This window comes from Mus pahari, chromosome X (assembly GCF_900095145.1).
Source record: "Mus pahari chromosome X, PAHARI_EIJ_v1.1, whole genome shotgun sequence".
Lineage (NCBI taxonomy): Eukaryota > Metazoa > Chordata > Mammalia > Rodentia > Muridae > Mus > Mus pahari.
Genome location: NC_034613.1, coordinates 117,012,327 through 117,022,449, shown reverse-complemented (window position 1 = coordinate 117,022,449; position 10,123 = coordinate 117,012,327). Strand labels below are relative to the sequence as shown.

Genomic DNA, 10,123 nt, shown 5'->3' with positions numbered 1-10,123 from the left:
AGAGAGAGAGAGAGAGAGAGAGAGAGAGAGAGAGAGAGAGAGAGAGAGAGAGACTAATAATTTGTGGAAGCTAAGATAGAAGAAAATACTGCACTTAAGACTGAAACTTTCATGGGCCATTTGAGGCCATTGGTCATACAAGGAAGTCAGCAGTAGAAATAGAAGAATACAATAGATATGTGGAGAAATGCATGGGTTTGTATGTAGGGTACAGAGTATGTACTCTCTACTAACCAGATCCCAAACCAGTATAATTTCTAACTGCAGTCTAATTTCTTACCTTAATACTCACAAATAAGTATGCCTCTAACCCCTCACCAAATAAATTTCTTTTTGTAGCAGTCAGTGTTTGTTACAGAAAGCATAACTGATCAAAATGTAAATAGGAATTGGCTACGGGATGCCTAGTACCAATTGATACATCTTCTACAGTACAACTCCTAAATCACAAAAGTGAAGGTAGAAATATTACAAGTGCCAGAGGACCAGCATGTCTACTCCAATTTTGTATCCTCTGTGTATTAAGGAAAAATACTCTCACAAAATTTGGGCAGAACATCTGCCTAACAAAAACCTGAAAAATGGCATCTCCAGTTGACATGCCAGTGTGTATGATTGAAATTTCACAAAGCCCCACAGATGAAGAACTACAGAACTACAGTCAATTAACAGCTGCTGAGAGAGGAGGAATCAATCTTTTCTGAGTATGAACTATTTAATTGGTTATCCCTACCATGTGGCAAGCCTTTAAAACTTATACGCATGAGAAACACTAAACATACTCAGCAGGTTATATTTATATGTTTATGTATATATGTCACAGTAACAAAAAAATCACTGAGCCCTAATAATAATAATCTACTGCCCATTTACGTGGATGTATGGCCTTAACCATAACTTGCCAATCTGTCCATTTCTCCTCACCGCATGTTTGCTTGGTATTGTGTACTAAGCATACCATTTTGTTTCGTGTCATCATTTTAATTCTCTTTACACTGAAGTTGTTTTAAAAAAATATTCTTGATGAGCTATAACAATGGGAAAATGCCATTATATTTTTATTATCTTCACAATAAACAACACGAAGAATAAGAATAATTATATTGTGTCAAGTTGATTTCATTAATTGTTGATCAAATAATGGCTAATATGATAAACAAAATAAATAACTAGTAGAAGAGGCTATTACTTAAATGCAGAAGAGGACTAATTGGGGCACTTCTGTACCCTTCTTTTATTTTTTTCTGTGAACTTAAAGCTTCTATAATATGGATTAAAATTTTAAATTGCTGTAATTTTATTGAGACTGGGATAAATCTACAGACAATAAAATGTCAAGATTGTGGCAGGGGCAAGTAACTATTTTCTGTTGCCTTTCCCGTCCCTCCTTCTATGGATCTGGTTGTACTAAGCTAGATTCCTGTGAATCTCTGCAATGCCCATATTCTGCATTTTCAAAACATATTTTTCCATTTTAATCCAAAAGTGTTACTTAGATAAAAGGCTAACACTATTTTATAAACAGCGGAAATCAGGCAGATCTAGTAAGTTCTCATAACACTTAAGAAGTAGATCAGGCATTAAATTGCAGGGCTCTAAAATATTATACACAACTGAGAATTTCTTGCAACATTTTGTCTCTAATGAATATTATTATTGAGTCCATTAGCCCTTATGCAAGTTAAAGAAATATTTAAATGTATGTGCTTGAAGAAATTGTCATCAGTTATATGAGAGAAAGACATTTGGGAAAAAGAAACTCAAAATCAAATAAATATTTGTTTATGGATATATTCGTTCTTCTGTCTGATTCAAACTATCTGACTCATAAAACAAACTGTATTTTCCAGGCAGTATCAAATGTCTCCAGAGATGAATGGCCATATAGTACACTTCAATTGTAAAAACTTGAAAATGCAAATAAATAAACAAAATTTAAATAGTTACAAAATTAAACAACCAAAACCTATCATTTGTGCAAATATATTCAGTTTCTGGACTGTTTTTAAAGTATTCAAATGGAGTTAAATCTGCATTTTGCCTTGAAGCACAGAACCTACACCACAGCCAGGAATCTTAGAAGAAAATAAACCAGCATCTTCCAAGATGCTTCTGAAACAGAATTATGTGGCCTCATTCAGTAGACAGTAGTAGAAGATGAAAAGAGACCAGGGTGCTGGAAGACACTGAAAGTCTTTGGAATAACTGAGGCTTCAAGTGTAGTCACATATTTAAGCTTGCAATCCTGCCCATCATAATAATGAAGAGGGAAGAGAATCAGTAGATGAGTTAGCCAAGTCCTCCAAGAGAATGAGTGAAACAAGCAAAGAAAATAATGGTCACCAAATGCTACAGGCCTAGAACTAGACTGTTTAGAATGATTATCCACAAATGAAGTGTGGTCTGTGCCCTTGGGAGGCTTCTGGTCTTTTTTATGCTAAAAGTAAAATAGCCTCAGAGCAAATATTCAACTAAGTATGGGTCACAGGTTGGATCACTAGGTCAGGTCTCAACAAATTATATTCTATGAATGTAAACATTTTCATTACAGACAACAACAAAAAAGTATGCTGTCTCCTTAAATCAGTTGTGTGTAGTCATTAATTGGGTAACCTTAGACAAGCCACTTAACCCATGTCATCTGTTTCCCTGAGGAGAAAAGGTAGAAAGCATGACACTTATGCTAAGCTCCTGATAAATAGAGTCGTGGGTCTTTTCGCTGCCACAGCATGCAAAGTCACTGCCAGCTGGAGTGACTCTCTGCCTATCTGTTATAAACAAGGTGTCATGCACCCAGTGCTCTGTTTGGACAACACTTCTTAGAAGAAGAAACCCTAAAACTCCAAGAATGAGAACATTTCAATAGACACTACCCAGGTCATGTGTTCTCCAGTTTTCCCACTTCCTTCCATCGCCACCTGCAAATTCAGCCACTCAGGGGCCGTCTCAAATCTGTCTCCATAATGCTTTCCACATCTGCATCCTCCTCATCAGTTCTGTTCTCTGTGCTCTCAGTATCTTCCTATTCAAAGCCATCATTAACTCACATCTGAACTCTATTATGACCTCTTCACTAGGGCTCCTCTCTCCAGTATCTCCTCCCACTAATCTACTCTGCACACAGCTGCCAGACTCTTCTTCCCAAAATGCCATTTTCACCATATCTCTCCCCGTTTCCTATAGCATGCATTTAAAATGCCTTTGCTTGATGGAGACTTTGCTTCATAAGCAGAAGCCAGACCTCATTTTTTCATACAATACCCAGGTTTAGCCAAGCCCATTCAATGTTCTCAAGCTTCTCTTACATTTCTTAAAAAAAAAAAAAAAAGTTCACAGTTTTCCTCAATCATAAGTGCTGCCCTAAGATCTCTCTTTTTTAAAATACAAATTCCAAATTCCATTTCCTTCTTAAATATTTCCCTGATTGCTCCAACCAACTATGAGTGTTTGCTCCTCTGACTTCACACTACTCTATTTCCATTGATTTTTCAATCTGTCCTGAGTGTTTTCCTCCATTGTCTCAGCAGAACAGGTGATAAGGATATGAAATGGAAAAAGACAGTAGGGGGTATGTACTGCAGAAACCAAGAGACCCACTAGAAGGTTATTATGCTCTTAAAAGTGAGAGATAATGAGGCCTGGAAAATATTCAGACTTTGGGAATCCAAAAGAATTAATGGATGAGATACATTACATAGAACGCATCAACAGGACTGGATGATTGACGAGATGGGGGAATCAGAAACATGAATAACAAATGAGTGGGAAGTTTTCAGACTGATTTGTACTATTAAAATTAAAAGTTGGCATCAAATTAGATTGGTAAAGAGGGTGACAGGTTTGTTCTTAGACTAAGTGAGCTCATGATAGGAGAGCTACAGACAAAAGAGGTTTGTAAAATCAACAGAGCTGTTTATCCAGGCTGATGAGAGCTCTTAAAGTTAATCCCCCAGAGTCATGACTATAAATGCATATACAAAGAAAAAGAAGGAACTCGCCTAGTGTTGTGGATCTGGAATCTCTGCTACTTGAAAGGCCGAGGCAGGAGGGTTTCAGTTTCAAGAGCTGACTGCAGAGTGATTTCAAGGTAATATCAGACAACTTGATGAGATCCAGTTTAAAATTTTAAAAGTTCAAAGAGTGTTGAACATGTAGGCCAGGAGTAGAGCACTTGGCTAGCATGTGTGAAGCCTGGATACAATGTACAGGTGTAGAGGAGAATAAGAGGGAAGGAGAAAAGGGGGCAGAGTAAGACTTGGTGAAGGTTATCAAGGAGGAAAGGGTAAGAGGAGGAAGGAGTGGAGACAGGAAATGAGGGAGAGCAGGGAGCTGAGGTGAGAGACAAGGCAAGCACAGGGTGCGGGTGGGGAACAGGATGTGAAAGAGATCTTGCTCCCATATCTGTCACCTCACTGATAGCCAGGGTTGATTCTTGGTTCACTGATGTGGCTGGCTAGACCAGTGTCTCCTTCTTTCCTCCCTTACTGCTCCACAGGCATCTCTCCTGAAGTTGCTGCCTTTGTTCAAGGATAAGGGAGTTGCTGCACTCTCCTGCTAAAACCTCCTGCAAAAAGGAGAACAAGAGATTGGGGGGGGGGGTCAAAAGAAAGGATGACCAACTAGGCCATCCTCTGCAACATACGCAGCTGGAGCCATGAGTCCCACCATATGTTTTCTTTGATTGGTAGTTTAGTCTCAGGGAGCTCTGGGGGTACTGGTTAGTTCATATTGTTGTTCTTCCTAGGAGGCTCCAAACCCCTTCATCTCCTTGGATCCTTTCTCTAGCTCTTTGGGAACCCTGTGCTCCGTCCAATGGATGGCTGTGAGCATCCACTTCTGTATTTGTCAGGTTCTGGCAGAGCCTCTCAGGAGACAGCTATGATTGATTTCTTCTACCCATTTTTTTCGCTCAGCTTCCTGATATGATTTATTAGGAATTTGCTGGTGAGTAGATATGCAGTATGAGGTTTTAAGTTGGATATGACTAATTTTTATATAAAAGTTTAAATTCGTGATTCTTTTAAGATTCTTACAAGATTACTTTTAAAGATAAATAATAAAACGGTTACTTATTTCTTTGTAACTGCAAATTGTTGACTGCCAGTAAGAGAAACTGACTGAGCAAACTATCTTGCTCGCTTACTTACACTTTGTTAATCTACAAGTTGCTTGGTTTTGAATGTACATGGGTTTTTTTAGAATAATTTGTTTTCTTTACCTGTATTAGATATTGTTATTTCTTGTAAAGGTACTGGAAAACACATTGTTCTTTCATAATCATTAGAAAACACACATAACAGATAAAATAGGGACACTAGAAGAAACAGTAAAGTCAAGAATTCAAATCTGGACTCATACTTGGTTAAATGAGAAGAATGGAAACTACTCTGATTTCTTTCCTTAATACAACACTGAGACATTATTGATGATTCTGTGTTTACCATTAATGCGTTCAAACCAACTGAAATGGTTTAATCCATTTTGTGCTGCTGTAACAGGTATCACAGACTGTAATTTATACCAAATGGTTCTGGAATCTAAGGAATTCAAGAGCATCTAGACAGCAAGGTCTTCTATGACAGAATGCAAAGATACAGAAACCTATAGACACAAAGTGGGCCAAATATGTCCCTTTATAAAGAATCAACTAACATGATTGATCCATTCATCTCTTAAGGATCCTACCTATGTCGGTGCAATTAAATCCAATGTGAGGCTTGTGAGGGGACAAATAGTCAAACCACTCTACCAGTTTTATTCATGATAGGCACCCATTTGGATGATTTCTGTCTAGACTTTTCAGCTCTTGAAGACAGCACATGTAAATTATATTTTAATAAATTTGTGTCTAACCTCTAAATATATAATGGATTAAGTGAATGATATAGCACATAAAATGTGCCATTTAATTTGATTAGAGAATATAGTATATAAATAAAGTAGTTTGTACTATGCTGTGGCTCCTTGGAATAATGCACTATCTAATAATAAAAATGGTCCATGCTATTTTTATGACCCATAGAGCACATTCAATGAACTATATATAGGAGGAGAGTCTACCAAGTGAAAATTCTATCTGTACAAGATAAGTTGTTGGTACTTGCAATAAGAACTATGTACCTAAAAATAATTTTTGTGGGGGTAATTTTTCAAGTAGCAATATTCTTTCTGTCCACTATATGTATAGATCTTTAAAATCTCTTCTACATTGTGATACAATATATCTCTCTGTATCTGTCTGTCTGTCTGCCTGTCTGTCTGCCTGTCTCTCTCTCTCTTTCTCTCTCTCTTTCTCCTTTCTGTAATAAAATATGAATTAGTCATATTAGTCATATCACAATTAAAAGAACTCTTATGTCAGAACTTGAATGTTCCTCAAAAAAGAAAAAAAGGGGAAAAAAAGCAATACTGTATGACCCAGCTATACTAATAATGGCTGTATAACTAGGGAATCCATGTCAGCATCCCGCAGATATACTTGCATATCCACAAGTTTTATTCCTACACTCTTCATAACAGACGTTATGACTCAGCTAGATGTCTACTGCCGAATGAATTCTACACAACAAATTTTTATTTCCCCACAAAAAGGAAATTACATCATTTCTAGGAAAATAGATGGAACTGGACATCATAATGTTAAAGAAATAGTCCAGTCTTACAAGGGTTGGTATCATATATTTTATTTTGTATGTGGTGCTTACTGGAGAAAATGCATGAATGAGAAAGTGAGACTATTGAGGGTTATGTAAGGGAAAGGGAGAATTATGGAGAAGGACAAGGAAGGAAGATAGTGAGGAAGAAAAGTGATCAGAATGTTATGCTTCTTTATCTCTTCAGAGCCTATGCTTTGCCTTTTAAAAAACATAGATGAAAAGAAATTGGCAAGTTGTATGAAGACTAGTCATATTGGTAATCTCACTGAAACAACTTCTGAAGGACAAAGACCTCTGTGCAAGTCATTTCAATCTCTTATACCATATGTATTTTCTTCAATTACCACACACATTGTTCACTAATAGCCCAGAGACTTGGGGTTCAATATGTTGTTTAACAATAAAGTTGCTCAGGGTCACTGTAGTAATTCTCATTATTATGAAGAAATTTAATTATATATATTTAACTTCCATCAAGACAGAAAGTAGGCATCATTTAGAATGGTTTTATAGCAACTTTAACATATAGAGTACACTTGGGAATGCTGATACATAGTACAACTAATCCATTTAAAAATGTATTTGCTATTTAGGAGTGTCCCTGAAAATATAGTGATCTCATCTCTTTTTCCAAAAACACAAAACATTCAGATTACCTGATTCTTGCTGTTTTGTCACATTAGACAAACAGGCTAAAGAACCGGAGGGGAAAACAGTTTAAGCTCTAAATGTCACCTGTGTTACTTTACTCCAACATTTGACTCCTATCTTGATAATGCAAGCATTATTTCTAAAAGGCTACCAGAAGAGCAATCTCTTAGAGTCTTTACCATTTGTGTGCCAAGACCTAAGCATCAATGGACACACCAATCAAGAAGATAAGTACTTAGCAACATCTATGAAAGACAACCCACTTAGTTCTTTCCCTTCAGGCTGGGGATACATAAGAATTGTCAGCCTAATCCAATCTGAGACAGATCTCTTTCCAACTGAGGTGGCTATTCATTGGCTTTAAGGAATCAAGATGTCTCCTAAGACCAGGAAGCAAGAAAGTACAAATCAGAAAAAAGAAAAAGAATGTACTTTATAACTGTACAAATAAAGGTGGGCATTGAGAGGGCCTTTAAACAAATCAGCTACAGTTCCAGTAATATATTTGAACAGGTTGATTATTTTTTAACCCTCAGTGGTACTTATGGAAACATATCTAGGTACATGGCTTATATAATACCTCAGTACCTTGAAAGTAGAGGTCACTCTGTGTTTTATCGCTTCACATCATAACTAGAAAGAGTGGAAGATGAATTCTGAGTCAATTTCTGAAGAGAATAATTGAAATCAATCTTTTTCATACATACATTAGCATTTGCATGTCTTAGTACTCAGTTAACTACTATTTGGTCTAATTATGTTTTGATGTGATTTCTAGGCTTTGCTGGTGATTTTGTATTGATGTGTCTATTTCATAATTTCCCTGTGACGAAGTAAAAGAATACAATCTAACACTATAGAGTTTGACCTGAACTTGTGTTAAAAAATGAATGTTTATATTTATAATAATTGGTTGCCCCTATATCTCAATCTAGATAGAAAAGTCTCTTTAATGATCAACATGGTTTTACCATTATGAATTAAAGCAAATAGATCTTAAAATAGTTATGTAAAAGAAATATTTATACCATACTCTACCCTTATTGTAGTTTCATTCACTTTTTTAGTTTATTATGTTTGTGTTTGTACACATACACATGCCCCATGGTACAATTGTGGAGGTCACAAGACAATTTGTGGAAGTTAGTTCTCCTTTTACTCTGTTGAGGTAGGGCCTCTCTTATTATTTTTGCCATGCTGTGTGTACTTCAGGCTAGCTGGCAAACAAATTTGCCATCAAATTTCCTATGTCTGGTTTCCATCTTCTCATAGGAGCACTTGGACCGAAGATGTAAACTTTCAGACTATTTTTTTCCTTAATATTCAGTGAGGCTTCTACTTTACTAGAACTACATCCACATTAGAGAAGGACATACATTTTAGCTCCTCCTCCCTCCTCTCCCTCCTCTTCCTCTTCTTCCTCCTCTTCCTTTTCTTCTGTTGTTTGTTTCTTCTTCTTCTTCCTCTTCTTCTTCTTCTTCTTCTTCTTCTTCTTCTTCTTCTTCTTCTTCTTCTTCTTCTTCTTCTTCTTCTTCTTCTTCTTCTTCTTCTTCTGTTTTGGTTTTCTCTGTGTAGTTCTGGATGTCCTGGAACTTGCTCTGTAGAACAGGCTAGTCTCAAACTCAGAAATATGCATACCTGAGAGCTTGGATTAAGGTGTGCATCGCTGTGCCTGGCCTGGCTCATTTTAACAAGTTTAAGTGATAAAGAAGAGCAGAAGATGTTCCAGAAGGGGAAAATATAATTCAAATAGCTGTCTCCTGTGAGGGTCTGCCAGTACCTGACAAATACAGAAGTGGATGCTAACAGCCATCCACTGGATGGAGCACAGGGTCCCCAAAGAAGGAGCTAGAGAAAGTACCCAAGGAGTTTGCAGCCCCCTAGGAGGAACAACAATATGAACTAACCAGTAACCCTAGAGTTCCCAGGGACTAAACCACCAATCAAAAAGTTCACAAGGAAGGACTCGTGGCTCTAGCTGCATATGTAGCAGAGGATGGCCTAGTCATTTATCAATAGGAGGAGAGGCCCTTGGTCCTATGAAGGTTCTATACCCCAGTGTAGGGTAATGCCAGGGTCAGGAAGCAGGAGAGGGTGGGTTGGTAAGAACGGGGAGGGTGGAAGGGATAGGGGGGTTTCAGAGGGGAAACTAGGAGATAACATTTGAAATATAAATAAAGAAATTAAGTTCCTTTGGAATATATTTATTAACAGAAAGGGGGTATGTTCAATACTTACTTTGAAAAGATTGGTAAAGGTAGAAGGAAATTTCAAATGTTTTAGCAAATAAACTGTATTTGTAAGTTTTCTGCCTAAACTTTTAAGTGTACTTGAAGATATCCTGTATAAACTCTTTCAATAGGCTTTGTGTCCAATCTCCAACATGGACAAAGTTTTAAATGAATGATATAGCACATAAAATGTGTCCTTTAATTTGATTAGGGAAGTTAGTACACAACAAAAGAAGTGGTTTTGCTATGCTGTGGCTCCTTGGAATAATGCACTTTTATACATGGGTGGGTTCTGGGGACCAAAATGAGGTGTTCAGGCTTGTATAGCAAGCACTTTTACAGGTTGAACCTTCCTTCCCCCACCATAGTATTATAATACACATATTCTCTGTCTTCACAATATTAAGAGGTGGAAACTCTTGTTTCTACTATTTTGCAGGTGAAAACAATGAATACACAGACAGTAAAGCAGCAGGGATATGGGAATAACAAGCGGCAGATGTTAAATCTATTTTTTTCTCTACTAGTCTTATCACATGTTAAATATTTTGCAGATCTTTCTCTGAAAGGCTTTCTTTTTTTTTT

General features: G+C 36.9%; 1 protein-coding gene across 1 annotated transcript in view; it reads right to left on the bottom strand.

Annotated features, from left to right (window-relative positions):
* Il1rapl2 (interleukin 1 receptor accessory protein like 2) overlaps nucleotides 1-10,123 on the bottom strand; it is a 1,246,644-nt gene that overhangs the window by 685,463 nt on the left and 551,058 nt on the right. The gene's annotated exons all lie outside the window — the stretch shown is intronic.